Below are 18,758 nucleotides of genomic sequence, written 5' to 3' on the forward strand. Positions count from 1 at the left end.
TTAATTAAGAACGTTCAACAGACCGTCACAACACGCCCAAATTATCAGAGAGAAATTCAAGTCATACTTCAATGGGATTGGCGCCGTTCCGTAGAACAACGAACGAATCGAGTAACATTTTAGCAATTAAAAACCCATTTCTTTTTGACAATTTGATAAAGAATTATACGTTAAAAGTAATATGACTGAAATTAGTACTGATTTGTAGTACCATCTAGTGATTTGAAAGCAAGCATTAAAGCTATAGCAAAATAATTTCGATATTTGCCTTTGACTGATAGTTGCTCCCCAATAGATTCCCACAGTTCTCGCTTAATATCTCGGTGATGGTAGCCTTTAGTCCTCTGGTCCCACATTGGTCGGCAAATCCGGCAGTCCGGTGCCGGGCGACGTCGTACTGCGCGTCTTCCTCCAATGTAGGCACGTGCATTGGCCACGTGGTGTTTGTTCCTTACTCCGGCGTTAGCCGGCGCCGGACCGGATCGGAACGGACGACTTCCGGATGCAATGTAGGTGCAGCCTTATGCGTACCTCCGGATATAAATATGTATTTTCGCTAACACATCGAGGGTAAATTAATGTCACCACCAACTATAACTGCATGAGTCGGGTACGTGTTTGAAATTAAATTCAAGTTATCTTTGAACCTTTCAGCAATTTTATCAACTGAGTTGCGAGGTCGGTAAAAGAATCCAGTTATTAGCCTACTTTATTCCGCTTGCCAAGATTCACCTCTGCCATTCTAACTCACAGGAACTATCTACTTCAATTTCGTGACAAGATAAATTACTTCTAACGGCAACAAGCACACCACCGCCAACCATTTAGCCTATCTTTTCTGAACACCATTAAGTTCATTGCAAAAATTTCGGTTGAACATATGTCCGGCTTTAGCCAATTGTCAGTGCCTACAACTATTTGAGGATAAGTGCTTTCTATTATCTCTGGTGCTCTTCGAATACAGCTGCGACAGTTTTCAACTGTTATACTGATGGTTATTATGTCTATGTCGTTCCTGTGTTCGACCTGCGCCCTTTGAAGCCCTTTTTATATTTCCATGAGACCCTCTAACCTAAGAAGTCGCCCAGTCCATGCCACACTGTCCCTGCTATCCGTGTAGCCACCTCCTGTGTGTAGTGGACTCCTCACCTATTCAGCGGAACCCGAAACCCCACCACCCTATGGTCGACAACTGTGCAGCCTACACCGTCACAGAACAGTCTGAGCGTCTGATTCAGACCATACACTCGGATCTGTACCAAACGTCCGCTATCGGTCCTGTCGACTGTGCTGCAAGTGGTGAGCTCTGCTTTCGTCTCACAAGCAAGCAAGCAAGACTGGCAGCCTTTACCACTCCTGTTAGCCGCTTGAAACCAGAGAGAATCATTCCGATCCAAATGACCATATCATTGGTAGCGAAGTGAGCCACCACGTGCCTTTGGCTGCACCCTGTACTCCTTATGGCATCTGGAAGGACCCTTTCCATTTCTGGAATGCCTCCATCCGGTATGCACACTGAGTGCACATTGGCTTTCTACCACTCCTTGGCAGTAATGGGCAGTACTGAGCAATGGGCCACATTCATTTGGGTTCCATGGGAAGTGTGGTATTAATCGAAAACACAGACAGCTGTTTACTACGTAAGCATTAATGCGGAATAGTAGTATCCCTTTACGTTTGATGTCTTCCTCGGCGGATACAGCAACTTCTTGCAGGTCTGCTGACCTTATCACTCTGTCGGAATCGTCTGTTTTTTGAAAGCAATACAGGGTGTTACAAAAAGGTACGGCCAAACTTTCAGGAAACATTCCTCACACACAAAGAGGATATGTGTCCGGAAACGTTTACTTTCCATGCTAGAGCTCATTTTATTACTTCTCTTCAAATCACATTAATCATGGAATGGAAACACACAGCAACAGAACGTACCAGCGTGACTTCAAACACTTTGTTACAGGAAATGTTCAAAATGTCCTCCGTTAGCGAGGATACATGCATCCACCCTCCGTCGCACGGAATCCCTGATGCGCTGATGCAGCCTGGAGAATGGCGTATTGTATCACATCCGTCCACAATACGTGCACGAAATGTCTCTACATTTAGTACCGGGGTTGCGTAGACAAGACCTTTGAAATGCCCCCATAAATGAAAGTCAAGAGGGTTGAGGTCAGGAGAGCGTGTAGGCCACGGAATTGGTCCGGCTCTACCAATCCATCGGTCACTGAATCTGTTATTGAGAAGAGTACGAACACTTCGACTGAAATGCGCAGGAGCTCCATCGCGTATGAACTACATGTTATGTCGTACTTGTAAAGGCACATGTTCTAGCAGCACAGATAGAGTATCCCGTATGAAATCATGATAACGTGCTCCATTGACCGTAGGTGGACGACGAAATTAAATGAGCTCTAACGTGGAAATTAAGCGTTTCCGGACACATGTCCACATAACATCTTTTCTTTATTTGTGTGTGAGGAATATTTCCTGAAAGTTTGGCCGTACCTTTTTATAACACCCTATATATGAAGACTTTCCTACTGACTTGCTAGGCCTAACGCAAGAAAGGATTTTCTGTTGGGGTTGTCTCCCTTAGCCTTTGGAGTTTCTCCTCCACCAGAAGGTAGTGGTTCCCTTCTCATTTAATCTGCAGAAAGGAGGGTTGCCTCATCTTGACCCGTAACCCTGGGCTTGGGTTCCGAGTTATACCCCACGGGATTGGATCCCTGCCTGAACTCACCCATACTCCCTCTCCCGCGTACTGAAGTGTGGGATGCCCACCGCCGCGACGTGGAAGCGCCAGACAGGAATTACCCCATTGCAGGAATAGGGAAGGGACCCTATCTCCCTGGAGTCGGGCTAATGATTGTATATGGTGCCAGAGTCAAAGGCCCTACAGGATATCTGACACATGATAATGAACTGTCACCAATGTCTTCGCCGTGATATTCGCCTGAACTGAACGCTATGGAACACGTCTGTGATACTATTCGGTAGCAGCGCTGCGTCCATACACGACAAACTCGTAATTTACGCGAACTGCGTAACCTGTGCGTACGCATTTGGTGCCACAGTCCTCCAGACTCGGTGAATCCATAGCAGGAACGATTACCACTGTGTTGCTTTCCAGAGCTGGACGAACACCTCATTAAGCAGGTAGCCCCAACGTTTCTGGTCATCAGTCCATTTAAGAACCACTATTGTAGGTCTCTGACTTTGTTTCTCACAAGAACGAATGCCTGTATCGAATTCTCTCTGTCGGTAGCAGGAAACTTGTTCGTTTCGCCTGCATGACGCGAGGCGGGATATGACATTTAGAAGCGCGAGTGCCTGTCTATTCAGATACATCGGCGACACTTGTGAGGGGGCGTCCTACACAGCGCATCCATCTGCCCGGCGGAATCGGAATTTATTGCTTATAACTGCAGGGAGCCCTCCGGGACGCGGAATATTTCCTGCTTGTATTGACAGCGGCACCAAAGTCTGGGCGCGGCGTTGTCGCGTCGTACCTGCACGCCCCCCCCCCCTTTCCCCCTCCCCTTATGCCACTCGTAAGCGGCTGAAGCGCGGACGAGTACAAACATGACACGCGCGAGGAAAGTACGGAGCGAGCAGACGTTCCGGAGAACGCAACAAGAAGAACGTTTGCAGCTCTATGAGGGAGACACGTGTGTGTAGAAGGACGCCTTTTTACCACACGTTACGTAGAACTAGGTGACCTTCTTCATACATGGCGTAGTTTACTATTTCGTTTTGTGGCACGTGGCTCAAGCTTTTGATCTTGAGGGTTCTGTGACAGGTAAGAAGCACACAATGAAACGCGGAGCTACTAAGATTTATTTCCTTTTCAGTACTCTCTTTCAGAGCCCGTTGAAATTCGTAAACAAGTGTAATATTCCCGCACAAATGTATGTTCTTGGTGTCAGACTGTCATATTGAATTGCTGGTCAGTTGCCTCGTGACACCAAATAGAAATTTACAGATACACTGGAACATTTCATGAGGTTGAAAATATTTGTTAATATTTGTTTAATAACCATTAAATATTTTAATAACCGCTAAATTATGTATTATTTCCATTATAGGTAAGAAATATAACGTGAAGATATGGAAAACAACGTCTTCTGAGACAAAAGACAAAAAAAAGTATTGCTCACAATAAAATATTAAAGCACGTGAAGCATTTCGTCTTTCTAGCATGTCAAACTACTTAAATATTAAATTCTTAAAATATATGTGGAACGGTAAGTTGTTGTTGGTATGGTCTCCAGTCCAGAGACTGGTTTGATGCAGCTCTCCATGCTACCCTACCCTGTGCAAGGTTCTTCATCTCTGAGGAACTATTGCAACCTATATCCTTCTTAATCTGCTTACTGTATTCATCTATTGGTCTCCCTTCCACGCTTCCCTCCAATACTAAATTGGTGGTCTCTTGAAGCCTCAGAATGTGTCCTACCAAAGGATACCTTCCTCTAGTCAAGTTGTGCCACAAATTTCTCTTCTTCCCAATTCTATACATCGTTAGTTACGTGATCTACCCACCCAACCTTCAGCATTCTTCTGTAGCACCACACTTCGAAAGCTTCTATTCTCTTCTTGTCTAAACTATTTATTGTCCATTCGCTTTCTTACATGACTACACTCCATACAAATACTTTCAGATGGCGCTTCCAGGTCATTTGCTGTCTCTGACAAACCTCAACGTCGTAGGGTCAGTATGGCCTCCCATGTTCCAACATTTCTTTGGAATCCAAACTGATCTTCTGCGAGGTCGGCTTCTGTCAGTTTTTCCATTCGTATGTAAAGAATTCATGTTAGTATTTTTCAGCCATCACTTATTACACTGATACTTCGATAAATAGATACCTGGAAAACCATATACAGAAAGAGACACACAACTGTAATTTTCCAACATCACGGCAGTTATTGCTCCATTATACGCGAGTGAGCTACGTTTCGCATAAAAACAATCGCAAAATCACATTTCTCTGAAAAGTAAAATTCTGTAGTGGATCAGACAAATAAGAATGATGACGCTAGAAATGCACTGCACATCTACAAAGTAAGAGATAAAATTAATGAGAAGTGGAGTGAACACTCCAATAGTTACAATAGCCAGTGAGTACCCTCCAGAAACATTTAGTACTAACCAAAAGATAGAAGAATTCAACTTAACACGAAGAAAAGTTGCTCACAACAGGTGTATGCCTGATGGTTAAAGTGTATGAGATACAGAGAAAGAATTACAAGGAACATTTATCTTTCTTCACACCTTTTGAGACAACAAGCAAAGTTGCTAATGTGGTCATTAGGCACTGTAGCATCTGACTATCAAATTATATTATGTATAACCATAGTTGTTCATGAAGTAGTCGTTTAATCAATGTGGATACCACATGTTACATCTGTTTGCGTATTTCATTGATAATGGCCTTCTTGTCTGTTTCACGTGGACGGATACATTACTGATGTGAGAACCGTTTTGGCAAGCACACCACTACAGTGGGGGTAGGGAAACTTGTGAGAAGCTGTGCCGTCCCTCTCGATCTATTGTTTTATCCAGGCAGAATGTATTACGATACCCCCGTTCGTCAGGTTGCCAACGAAGAACCACTCTGCCTTTTTGTGCTCCGACCCTCAACACACTAAACCTGCGACATCACACCAGTGCACGGCGGCTGGGTGGCCGATGTACGATTGGGGAATGTGGAGCCCCAGGACTCGTTCATGTTATCAGCCTGCATCACCGTTCGAAATTTTTACCACTTGTTGTGTGGCGGTGGTTCCCAAGACAGTGCCGAGTGCAGTGATCCAGTGCTGTTCAGTGTCTGCCCTGCATTTCTTCGCACCCAATGACAAGAAGCTGTATCTCTCTCCCTCTCTCGTCTAGTGGCAGACCGCACAAGATACATGTAGCATGGCGACAGGTAGCAAAGTGGTAGTTAATTATTCCTGTGGGAATTTTTGCGGGCAAAGAAATTGTGCATGTCACTCCAACCCATAGCGAGTGTGTAATAGCCATTATTTTGACTAGGGAAAGATTACCGTTCTACAGAATGCAGGAAAGTTGCTAATGAGTGAATTCAGTCAAGACCAGAGTAGGAAATTAGCGTTTCAGATAGAGCACAGAGACAACACCACTGCAGATGCCACTTCATGAAGTACCATCGCGCATTAGGCCACAGTAAAGGTTGATTCTATATTTTGCTCACTCCAACTTGAGTATGCTTTGACCACTGAATACCAAAAGCTAGGTTACTAACCTACCCTCACATTGAGTACATAAGAGCTTTTTCATTGGTTGAAACGTTTATGTATTCTCGACCAACTCAGTGCAATGACCAGCTATGACAGGTAGATTTAAATGAGCTAATGAGCTAATGAGGACTTTTAATAATCATCCTTTCCTGTGATGAAAAATTTTCATGCGCAGAGATAACGATTTTAATCATCGTCATTTCACTGTGTCCAAGAATTAAATATTTTGTTACTGAATGTCAAAAGTAATTGAACATGATTGTTGTTTACCACTTGACCCCTGGAAGCAAAAGTTGATCAGTTATATGTAGATCAGTTATATGTAGAATGTAAAAGGGAATAGCTGTGTTGCCTTTCTAGAATAGACCCCAACCTTTCACTTTTTTGACTCTTGCATTCTAGGTACGTGACTAAGCAGGGATGGCTAGAGGACAAATGTAAGGCTGTAGAGGCTCATCTAACTAGGGGTAAAATAGATACTGCCTACAGGAAAATTAAAGAGACCTTTGGAGAAAATAGAGCCACTTGTATGAATATCAAGAGCTCAGATGGTAACCTAGTTCTAAGCAAAAAAGGGGAAGCAGAAAGCCGGAAGGACAATATAGAGGGTCTATACAAGGGCGATGTATTAGAGGACAATATTATGGAAATGGAAGAGGATGTAGATGATGATGAAATGGGAGATATGATACTGCGTGAAGAGTTTGACAGAGTACTGAAAGACCTGAGTCGAAACAACGCCCCTGGAGTAGACAACATTCCATTGGAACTACTGACGGCCCTGGGAGAGCCAGTCCTGAGAAAACTCTACCATCTGGTGAGCAAGATGTATGAAACAGGCGAAATACCCTCAGACTTCAAGAAGAATATAATAATTCCAATCCCAAAGAAAGCAGGTGTTGACAGATGTGAGAATTACCGAAATATCAGTTTAATAAGTCACAGCTACAATATACTAACGCGATTTATTTACAGACAAATGGAAAAACTAGTAGAAGCGGACCTCGGGGAAGATCAGTTTTGATTCCGTAGAAATACTGGAACACGTGAGGCAATACTGACTCTACGACTTATCTCTGAAGAAAGATTAAGGAAAGGCAAACCTACTTTTCTAGCATTTGTAGACTTAGAGAAATCTTTTCACAATGATGACTGGAATACTCTCCTTCAAATTCTAAAGATGGCAGCGGTAAAATACAGGGAGCGAAAGGCTGTTTACAATTTGTACAGAAACCAGATGGCAGTTATAAGAGTCGAGGGACATGAAAGGGAAGCAGTGGTTGGGAAGGGAGTGAGACAGGGTTGTAGCCTCTCCCCGATGTTATTCAATCTGTATTTTGAGCAAGCAGTAAAGGAAACAAAAGAAAAATTCGGAGTAGATATTAAAATCCACGGAGAAGAAATAAAAACTTTGAGGTTCGCGGATGACAGCAAAGAACTTGGAAGAGCAGTTGAACGGAATGGACAGTGTCTGGAAAGGAGGTTATAAGATGAACATCAACAAAAGCAAAACGAGGATAATGGAATGTAGTCGAATTAAATCGGGTGATGCTGAAGGAATTAGATTAGGAAATGGGACATTTAAAGTAGTGAAGGAGTTTTGCTATTTGGGGAGCAAAATAACTGATGATGGTCGAAGTAAAGAGGATATAAAATGCAGACTGTCAATAGCAAGGAAAGCGTTTCTGAAGAAGAGAAATTTGTTAACATCGAGTATAGATTTAAGTGTCATGAAGTGGTTTCTGAATGTATTTGTATGGAGTGTAGCAATGTATGGAACTGAAACATGGACGACAAACAGTTTGGACAAGAAGAGAATATAAGCTTTCGAAATGTGGTGCTACATAAGAATGCTGAAGATTAGATGGGTAGAACACACAACTAATTAGGAGGTATTGAATAGAACTGGGGAGAAGAGGAGTTTGTGGCACAACTTGACCAGAAAGAGGGATCGGTTGGTAGGACATGTTCTGAGGCATCAAGGGATCACAAATTTAGCATTGGGGGGCAGCGTGGAGGGTAAAAATCGTAGAGGGAGACCAAGAGATGAATACACTAAGCAGATTCAGAAGGATGTAGGTTGCAGTAGGTGCTGGTAGATGAAGAAGCTTGCACAGGATAGAGTAGCATGGAGAGCTGCATCAATCCGGTATCAGGACTGAAAACCACAACAACAAGCTACGGGACAGCAGAATTTCTAATGATTTTTGTTACGATCAGCACCTGATATTAACTGCCTTACAGGGCCAGTGTCATATTCATTTAGAATGTCTGTTTGACACCCTGGGCTTGAAAAGACAGTTGAGATGTTTTGCCCATTTGCGCGCTACGTGGTAAGCTAAGTTTGCACACATTAGTACACTCGCTGTGCAGAAACAAATGTCGGACGTGCGACAAAATGACGACCCTGCCAGGACACGAAATTACAGCATTCTGATACATTGAGGACTTAATGTTGATAGTTACAAAACACATAAACCTCCCAAACAATAAGCTGGCACAAACTGGAAGAAAATGTAAATGTAAATGTGACTCACCTGTGTAGGAAGTTTAGGTAGAATTGTATTCATGTATTTCTTCCATGCCGGAGCACCACATCATTGAAGTGGGTTGTGTTGAGTAACCAAAAGACTGTAGAAAAGCCGAGGAAATGGGTTCAGATATTGAATATAGGACCGTGGATTATAATCAGACGTTTACGGATAGTCAGGTTAACAAAATTCGCGAACAGCAACGCTTACTGGAACGCTCAAGAATGACATAAAATAATCGATTAATACTAAGAGAAGTCATGGAAGATCTTCATAGGATCGAGTTGGACACGCAGCAGGTAGATCAGCGTGAACAACGCGAGACAGAACACCTAGAAAGACCGAATGAGACCGAAAATGAAACACATGATGTTCAACATGGTTCAAAGAATGGACATGAGAACGGCGTTGCTAAGGAATCAGACGCTGAGTCTTTACATAGTGATTTACAGTATATTGTACCAAACGTAATCATATTGAGTAAGTCAGGCTTGCAATTGCATGAAAATACGAGTGTTAGTGCTCCTACACTATGTTCGGAAATGAAGGAAACAAATGATAATTAAATCAAGACCCTACGCTGTCAATAAGCGTTGATGTACATCAACGGGGACAGTTGAAAATGTGTGCACTGAGCGGGACTCGAATCAGAGGTCTTCTGCTTACATGACAGGCGCTCTATCCTTCCGAGCCACCGAGGGCACAGAGGATAGTGCGACTGCAGGGATTTACCCCTTGCACGCTTCCCGTGATACCCACATTCTCAACCTAATGTCCACACACGACATTCTTAGTGACCCGGCCCACTTGCCCACTACACTCATTACTCGCGGCAGACAATCTGACCCGTAAGAGTGCGGTCAAGGCGTGTGCATCCGCACAGAAGAAGAAGGTCATGGCCGGTTAGCCTGAACCATATATGGAGAGGGTATCTGTTCTTTCGGATATGTCCGAAAGAACAAATATCATCTCTATATATAGTAAAGCAAACATCACGGAAAACGAAATAGGGAACGGTTGCATCAGATGGCAACTGGCGAAACTGGTGTAGATGAAAACGCCAGCATATCTGAAATGTTGCAGCGATTATTACAACAATGTCAGGAAAGAAAAGCGTATAGAGGGGCGCGTAACACATCAAACAACACAGTTTCAAGAATCAGAAAAGCGTGTAGAAGGATGCATAACAAAAGGGCAAAAAGAATCAGAAGGGCGCATAACACTGAGGCTGAAAGAAGCTAACAAGGAAATACAAAAAACGCGTGATAATGTTCAAGGCCAATTCAAATGCAAACTGAAGCTAAGCAAATCACGCTTCAAATGCTCGTTACAAGGCACAAACAATTGATAACAGACATTGACACTGTCTAAACAGACTCGATTACGGTGCGTGAAGATACGCAACAAAGTGTCAAAAAGGTTAAACAACAGGTCGAAGCTTTTGCTATCAAAACAAGGACGAAGGCGAAAAATGTTATTCCGGAGACGACGTTTCGCAAAAGAACGACAAAAGCAGCAATAAGAAATTCGATGCTTGTATTTTAAAAATACAAGACAAAAACGAACACCAATTTCAACGGCTGTGATTGGAAGGTCGTGGTGAGGTTGAAAGCGTTAGCGAGGAATCGCAAACGACAACAGAATCCACTTTAGTATCGGTAGATAGTACTGTGAATACTGCAAAATCAACAGTTGCCACTAATACGACAGAAGGGGCGTGCGAAATTTCGTGTAACGTAAGACGGAAAGGCACATGTGGATGCCAGACCGAAACAGGAAACAGCGAAAGGGAAATTAGTCCAAACAAGCGTATGCCAGAACATCATGGTAACCGTAGGGAACAGTTTGGATTGCGACCAGTTGTTCAAAATAGAATAACAGGTCAATCTGAAATACAAGAGCGTGGTTTGCAGCAAGGTTCAGTACGTCAAGCACAAAGCGTGACATACGCTGAGGAGGACATAGTGACGCGTTTCGCAAAGCCACAAACTGCAGTACGAATACCGACGGGTTACAGTACGGCGTCTAACGAGCCAGAATTATTTACACGTCAAGATACAGAGCCGGTAGCGAGCGTTATGCACGCTTATTGCGCAATGAGACCTACAAGTGATTCTGCGGCACAAATGTCACAGAATGAATCAAGTTACACACGTTGGCGTAGATTCGACGCAAACCAAGGACAGAATTCCAGTCTTCAAAACCCAGCAGATACATCACAGAGAGAAATACAATACAGGTTTTGATGATAACCACTTTCTTACAGTGCGGAAATACCAGCACAATAAGGAAGATACAAATATTCTCCACCCCTGCACGTTTATTGATCAACTGAAAGTAGCAATACCGACACATTGGCCATTGAAACATAAGTTAGAATTTATTTGCGCACATATGGAGGGAAGTGTTGCAGAAACTATGCAGAAGATAGCAGAAACTTGCGGTTAGTATGATTCATTTAGAGCTGCCTTTATAGCAAGATATTGGTCATCTGAGGCACAGATGACAGTAAAATATGGATATTACAAAATGTCTCATTCCAAAATTCGCGTGAGAAATCAGCAGTCAGATTCTTTGAGAATATGGCTAAAAGGAACCAATACTTAGGTAATCCATATAGCAATGGAGAATTGATTCAAATATGCAAAACGAAACTGCCAATGAAGTATCAACAAGCCTTGATAGGACGTGGGGGCATTAATGTAGAAACTTTCACAGGTATTTTGAGAGAAGTAGAATTCATGCATGAAAACGACACTCAAAGACGTCACGATTCAGGAATCTAAGTGTGAAGTACTGTCACACTTAAAGAATAATTACGGAAATGGGAGTAGTGTAAACACTAGACCGCAGCGTAATGGATATGGTTTTAATAGTGGTTGGAACAGACGGAATATAGACGAAAACAGGAATGGAAACTCGAGAACTCGGGATAACCGAGAGACCGACTTTAATCAGCGATCTCCAGGTCCATGGAGAGAAAGCAGATTGGGTGGTGATGCGAGAACGCAGCCACAGGCAAATACTTGGGATGGTTACCGGTGAAACGAACCACAGATGGAGATTGAATTACGACCACCAAATCCTGGGAAGCGTGAGTACTGACTGAGGTTAGGTATTGAAGGAGTTCAAGTAGATAACACACTTTCTGGAGAAACGGATGACAAGGCGACGGCAGCAATAAATAGGTTAAGGTGTGACGTACAAGAGTCGAAATTGGGAACAGGAACGACAGAAAGATAATCAAACGTATCCGTACAGGTACTAAAAGTAGGAGGAAGGTCACAACTGAAGCGTTGGGACGAGATAAGTTGGATTCATCAACTCCCAGCATTACCTAGTAATGAAATATTTGACTATGACGAAGCATTAATTTATATGGTGCAGGTGTTTGATTCTGCACAGATGAAAAATGATTTTCAGCAGGATAACACATAGCTTACTGCAACCCGTGACGATACGATTGATGAAAATGAAAGTATTAACCGACAAAATACGGTTAATACAGGTCATGGAAAAAAGAAGGAAGTGCGGATAAGTACACTTGATCAAAATTTCAACACGCTGCAGGATCTACTAAAATCCCCCACAAAACCTTGGAAGAAAAACAGAAAGAGTCTGAGGCATTGCGAATTGCGAGAATCGAACAAAATCGGGAAGAACAAGTCGATACACGTGATGACTGGGTGTTGTGTGATGTCCTTAGGTTAGTTAGGTTTAAGTAGTTCTAAGTTCTAGGGGACTGATGACCATAGATGTTAAGTCCCATAGTGCTCAGAGCCATTTGAATCAGCCAGGTCGATACAAGTCAATAATAGAGAAAAATAACAGGGAAAATACCCCGTCGGGATAGGAAAACGAACAAGATTGTAAAGTATGTGTACAGTCTGATAAATCAGATTCAAAAGTATGCAATTTTGGCACATACGAGAACTTAGTACGGCAGTATTACCGAGACTATGTAATCATCACACCAGACAGAAAACAGCATCGTAATAAACGATGACACAGCCGAAAATTTGCATCTGCAACTCTCAGAGGCAAATAACAAATATGATAGCGAGTAGAATCAGGGTGCGAGTACAGACACACTTGACGTAGTATCTGACGACTCCACAGAATCTAAGTGTGAAGTTCTGTCACACTTAAAGAATGCTTGCCAGGCTCTAAAATGCAAACCAAACACGATTACACAGATGTGTGACAAGGAGACAAACTTAAAGGAAGTAGCAAGATGTGAAGATGAGGGTTTATAATCTAGATTCGATACTCTAGAAGCAGCGTGACTAAAGTTGGACATTTTAAAAAAGGGAAGTACTTCTCCCCAAACTCTCGATGAAGACCATCAAATGTTAATGGAAAATGACGCAACTATGGATGTCCATAAACATCCAGTTGTGACAGAACAAACACACATACACCGGATAAATTACGAAGTAAGTGAGGACATATTAATGGAGGAAATCGAAGACGAGAGTACTTCAGAGATAAGACCGATACTTCGTGTAACAGTCAATGATATTATCGTTAACGCAATAGTTGATAGTGAGAGTGAAGTAACAGCGATATCAGAGCCGTTATTCAATCGTTGCAATGGTTACAATGACTTATTAGTGTTAAAGACGTGAAAGGTCAAAGTACACGGACCAATTATGGGACGCTCGTCGAGCGTCACAAGGCAGACAAGACTTGCATTTGACTGCCAGGGTCATGTAATAGAAACGAATTTTGTCATGATGCCAAAGATGTCAGTCGATTTGATTGTCGGAGCTGATTTCCCCAATTAACATAAAGCTGTGTTGGATATGGGCAGTGGAAGTGTCACTTTAGGAGAAATCACCTTAAAATTCGAGGAAAACCTCGGACATGAAGAAATGTGTAGAAATTATACACAATTACGAATGCAAGTAGATGGAGATATTGCTTGTCAGAATAATCCGCGATATCTACGGACGAACGAACCAGTGCCTATGGATTTTGGAATACTTGAAGACATTTACACAGAGATCTAAAAAACATACAAAGTCTTCAGGGGTTACCTGGAGCAATTAAAGATCTACAATACAGATTCGAGGTTACGGACCATAAGCCTTTTAGATAGTTCCATATAACATCCCATTGAGTTATCGACGTGCTGTATTCTTGGAGTTAAATAATATGGAACAAGATGGTGTTGTTGAACTGGTCCCGTCAACTTATAACAGCCTGTTACATGTTGTGAAAAAAAAGGATGGAATGATACGTTTGGTGTTACATTCCAGACAAATTAACCCAATCATAGTTCCAGAAGCAGTTCATCCCGAGAGACTAGAAGACTAGCTCCAACAATTTCATAATGCAAAAATGTTCTAGTTACTATATTTACGATAGATTTTGACAAATTGAATTAACTGCTGAATGCAGGAAATTTACTTCATTTACTGCTTTTGGAACTCCCCTTCAGACTGAACATTTCATCCGTAGCTTTTATTCGAGGTCTAGGATGTATTCTACCTAAGGATTTACAGAAGCGCTTGACATGTTACATAGATGACATCCTCACAGGAATGAGAGAAACATAATGAAATTCCGGATACCTTACTGAAAACACTTAAAGAACATTGGGTAACGGTATTCATGGAAAAATACAAATCTGGAACACAAAACATAGACTTCCTAGGACATGTCATATCTGCACAGGGAATAAAACCGAACGCAAGAAAGCTGGAGGCAACACCATTTGTGTAAGTTTGTAACACCATATAATAGGAATACGCTTAGAGGCTTTCTGGGACTCGTAACGTTTTTTAAAAGGTTCATCAGTATAGAAACTTAAGCTACACGCCGATTATGCAGGTTAACTGGTAAAAACACTCCGTGGGTATGGGATGTACTTCAGAACGAGAATTTCGGAAGTTGAAAAAGGCATTAGCGGAGGCACCGATACTGTCACACCCAGACCTTACACAAGATTTTTCCATGGCAACAGACAGCGCCAAGACTGTGTTAGGCGTAGTATTATTTCAACGCAACGAACAAGATGGACAGGTAACGCATAAGACCATCGCATTTGCGAGTCGTTGTAATAAAAAAGTGAGAGGAATTATTTCATTACAGAGCTGGAAGCTTCAGCGGTATTCAGGGGTTTCCGAAAGTATAGATATTTGCTGTTCTGAAGGAAAACTATTGTATACACAGATCGTAAAGCTCTCGAGTTTTTACTCACAGCGAAGTTGGCACATGATAGGCTAGCAAGGTGGATTTTAATCTTGCAAGAGTTTGATTTCTGTGTAAAACATATCCCTGGACCGGCAAACACCTTAGCAGATTTTCTTTCCTGGTGTCCACATGGTGCAAGCCCAAGTAACACGAAGTTCGGAATTCTTTTTGAAATCTACATAGCAACATCATTTTCAAACATTTCACACGAACAGAACAAAGACAAAAAAGACACAGAGGTGTTAAGGGTCCAACATAAGTGGAAAGTCAAGAACTCGGTTGACATTCGTCAGCATTACCTGTCGAAGAATGACGTGCTGTTCTACAGACGAGACCCAAGTTTATGGGCAGTATGTGTTCCTGATGAACTTGTGAACAAATATATATAGTACATTCGCTGTGCAGATACAAAGGTCGGACGTACGACAAACACGATGATTGTAAGAGACGACCGGTCCGTGTAGTAAGGCGACCGAACTTCGTGATACACAGTCTACATCTACATCTACATCCATACTCCGCAAGCCACCTGACGGTGTGTGGCGGAGGGTACCTTGAGTACCTCTATCGGTTCTCCCTTCTATTCCAGTCTCGTATTGTTCGTGGAAAGAAGGATTGTCGGTATGCCTCTGTGTGGGCTCTAATCTCTCTGATTTTATCTTCGTGGTCTCTTCGCGAGATATACGTAGGAGGGAGCAATATACTGCTTGACTCCTCGGTGAAGGTATGTTCTCGAAACTTCAACAAAAGCCCGTACCGAGCTACTGAGCATCTCTCCTGCAGAGCCTTCCATTGGAGTTTATGTATCATCTCCGTAACGCTTTCGCGATTATTAAATGATCCTGTAACGAAGCGCACTGCACTCCGTTGGATCTTCTCTATCTCTTCTATAAACCCTATCTGGTACGGATCCCACACTGCTGAGCAGTATTCAAGCAGTGGGCGAAAAAGCGTACTGTAACCTACTTCCTTTGTTTTCGGATTGCATTTCCTTAGGGTTCTTCCAATGAATCTCAGTCTGGCATCTGCTTTACCGACGATCAACTTTGTATGATCATTCCATTTTAAATCACTCCTAATGCGTAGTCCCAGGTAATTTATGGAATGAACTGCTTCCAGGTGCTGACCTGCTATACTGTAGCTAAATGATAAGTCTGAATACAACCAGACACGTTACAGACAAGCATGCAGCGAAGGTCACGATAGGTAACCACCTAGCGCTGCGTATTTCCCTACCCCAGATCCCACTGCTTGAGCTTGCCACATCATACACAAAAGCAGGGAGAGGGCGAAATCCACCGAAAAATACTCGGAACTTATTCAGTGGTTTTTTTTTTTTTTTTGAGTGTTTGGTATAAGGTATCCTGGTGCACGTCTTGGCCGACAGGTGTGGCGAGCGGTTCTAGGTGCTTCAGTCTGGAACCGCGCGACCGGTACGGTCGCAGGTTCGAATCCTGCCTTGGGCATGGATGTGTGTGATGTCCTTAGGTTAGTTATGTTTAAGTAGTTCTAGGTTCTAGGGGACTGATGACCTCAGATGTTAAGTCCCATAGTGCTCAGAGCCATTTGAACCATTTTTTTGACGTCTTACCTCCATCATTCCGTGTATAGTGCTCTGAAAATACCTGTGCAGTGTTCAAATGGCGACAGTATGCGCTGTGGGTCTTGGTTGAAACCAAACTTCTTGCATTCACTCACGGTACTTGCTGTTGACTACGGTGGTGCTGCTTCACCCTTCACCCTCTGGCTCACCTCCATCATTGCCGCTTTCATAGCGCATCAGTCTTTCGGGCGATGTTAGCTGTAGTTTGACAGTGATACATAGGAGTGTGGATAGAGTTACTGATGTATTGAACCTGGTGTGTGTGTTCACTGAATGTAAAAGTAATTTTGACAGTGCAGTTGTAACTTTAAAATTATCAGTTACGATACCACTTCACTATGAAAGATAACATTTACTCGGTATTCGTGCCTCAGCCTCGTTGTGCAACATCTTCTTCAGTGTTGTCCATCCATATTGTACCGTCTTCCCACGATCTTCTACAGTGTTGTCCATCCATATTGTACGCTCTTCCACTATCTTCCTCAGTGTTGTCCATCCATATTGCACCCTCTTTCACTAAGACAATTAAAGCCTGATGTGGCGTTGCAAACCGAAATTCAGTTAACGAACTAAATTACCGCAATGTCTAGCTTATTACTATTTCTACCAAATACTGCTGCACTGTCCGGATGTCAAGGAAATTTGAGACACGGTATTCCAGGCACTCATCTGATGATACAGCCGACTTAAGCCTGGACATCCAGCTGGCTGAATATCTCCAGAGATGGCTTAGAATCAGCGTCCGCTGTGTGTCGGATGCCTCCGCGATGGCGCCAAAGTCATTCCTGGAAAATTAGGAAATTTGTGGTAAGGACTATGAAACCAAACTGCTGTGGTCGTCGGTCCCTAGGTGTGCGTACTACTTAATCTAACTTAAACTAACTTACGCGAAGAACAACACACACACCCATACCCGAGGGAGGACTCGAACCTCCGACGGGGGCAGCCGCGCGAACCGCGACTAGACGTCTGTGACTGCACGGCTACCTCGCGCGGCTAAAGTCATTCCAATTGCAGGCTGCCGGAGCCGAGGATCGAACCGATACCTTCCTAGTCACCTAGCCGCAGGTGCCTGTCGGTGGCAGATACTAACTGCAGCCGTGCCAGACAAAGCCGCCGCGTCACTAGAATAACAACAGCATACGTCTGCAGCTTGTGACCAGAGTACCGGGGTACGCCGTTGACGCAAGTCACTGGCACTACTGTGGCAGCGGCTGCCGGCGTCCTCGCGACACCGCGTCTCGCCTCCGTGGGCCGCCGCATCGACGTCTGCGGCATGTAGACGCCGCCGGTGGACGCCGAGCAGCACCACTAGACGAGTGGAACGCGCCTGTGATTGCTGTGGCTTGTTGGATTTCCAGACGGTATCCATGTACGGCGTCCGTCTTTCTGCAGGCATCTTCACCTCCGCCAAACTCCCAAAGCGCCTGCCAACCCAAAGACCCCACAAGGCCGTGGCGGGAGAGCTATCGGTGTCCTGACCAATAGAAGAACTATACTTCCACGCCTTCGAATTGATCGCTGCGTCCCCGACCAACCGCACTGATGAGCCAAAACATTATGACCACTTACATGAAAGCGTGTTGGTCTATACGTGGAACGCAATTCAGCAGTGATTTTGCGGGCCATGTACTTGATAGGTTTACAGAGGTCTGTGTTACCGGTGACTGCGCACGGGTCTCGCACTTCCCGTAATTTACGAGCGGTTGGTTTGTGAGAGCGGAGCTGGCACCCGGCAGCGTCCCAGGTGGGTTTTGTGGGGTCCAGGGAAGCCGAATTTGATGATCAACACACCAACGTTTCACTGAGTTATCAAATTTCTCAAACCATTGCAGCACGATTCTGGAAGTGTTACACGCACAGTTATCCCGCTGGAATGTGTCATGGTCTGGAACCGCGCGTCCGCTACGGTCGCAGGTTCGAATCCTGCATCGGGTATGGATGTGTGTGATGTCCTTAGGTTAGTTAGGTTTAGGTAGTTCTAAGTTCTAGAGGAGGGAAGTTAAGTCCCATAGTGCTCACAGCCATTTGAACCATTTGAAGATGTCATGGCTGTTGGGGATGACATCAGGCATAAGGAGTTACAGGTGATCCCTAATAATGTTCAAGTAGTCCGCAGCTGCCATGATGCCTCCCATTACTACCGCAGATGAATATCTCTCATAACATAA

The sequence above is a fragment of the Schistocerca serialis genome, chromosome 4 (genome assembly GCF_023864345.2).
Source record: "Schistocerca serialis cubense isolate TAMUIC-IGC-003099 chromosome 4, iqSchSeri2.2, whole genome shotgun sequence".
In the NCBI taxonomy this organism is placed as follows: domain Eukaryota; kingdom Metazoa; phylum Arthropoda; class Insecta; order Orthoptera; family Acrididae; genus Schistocerca; species Schistocerca serialis.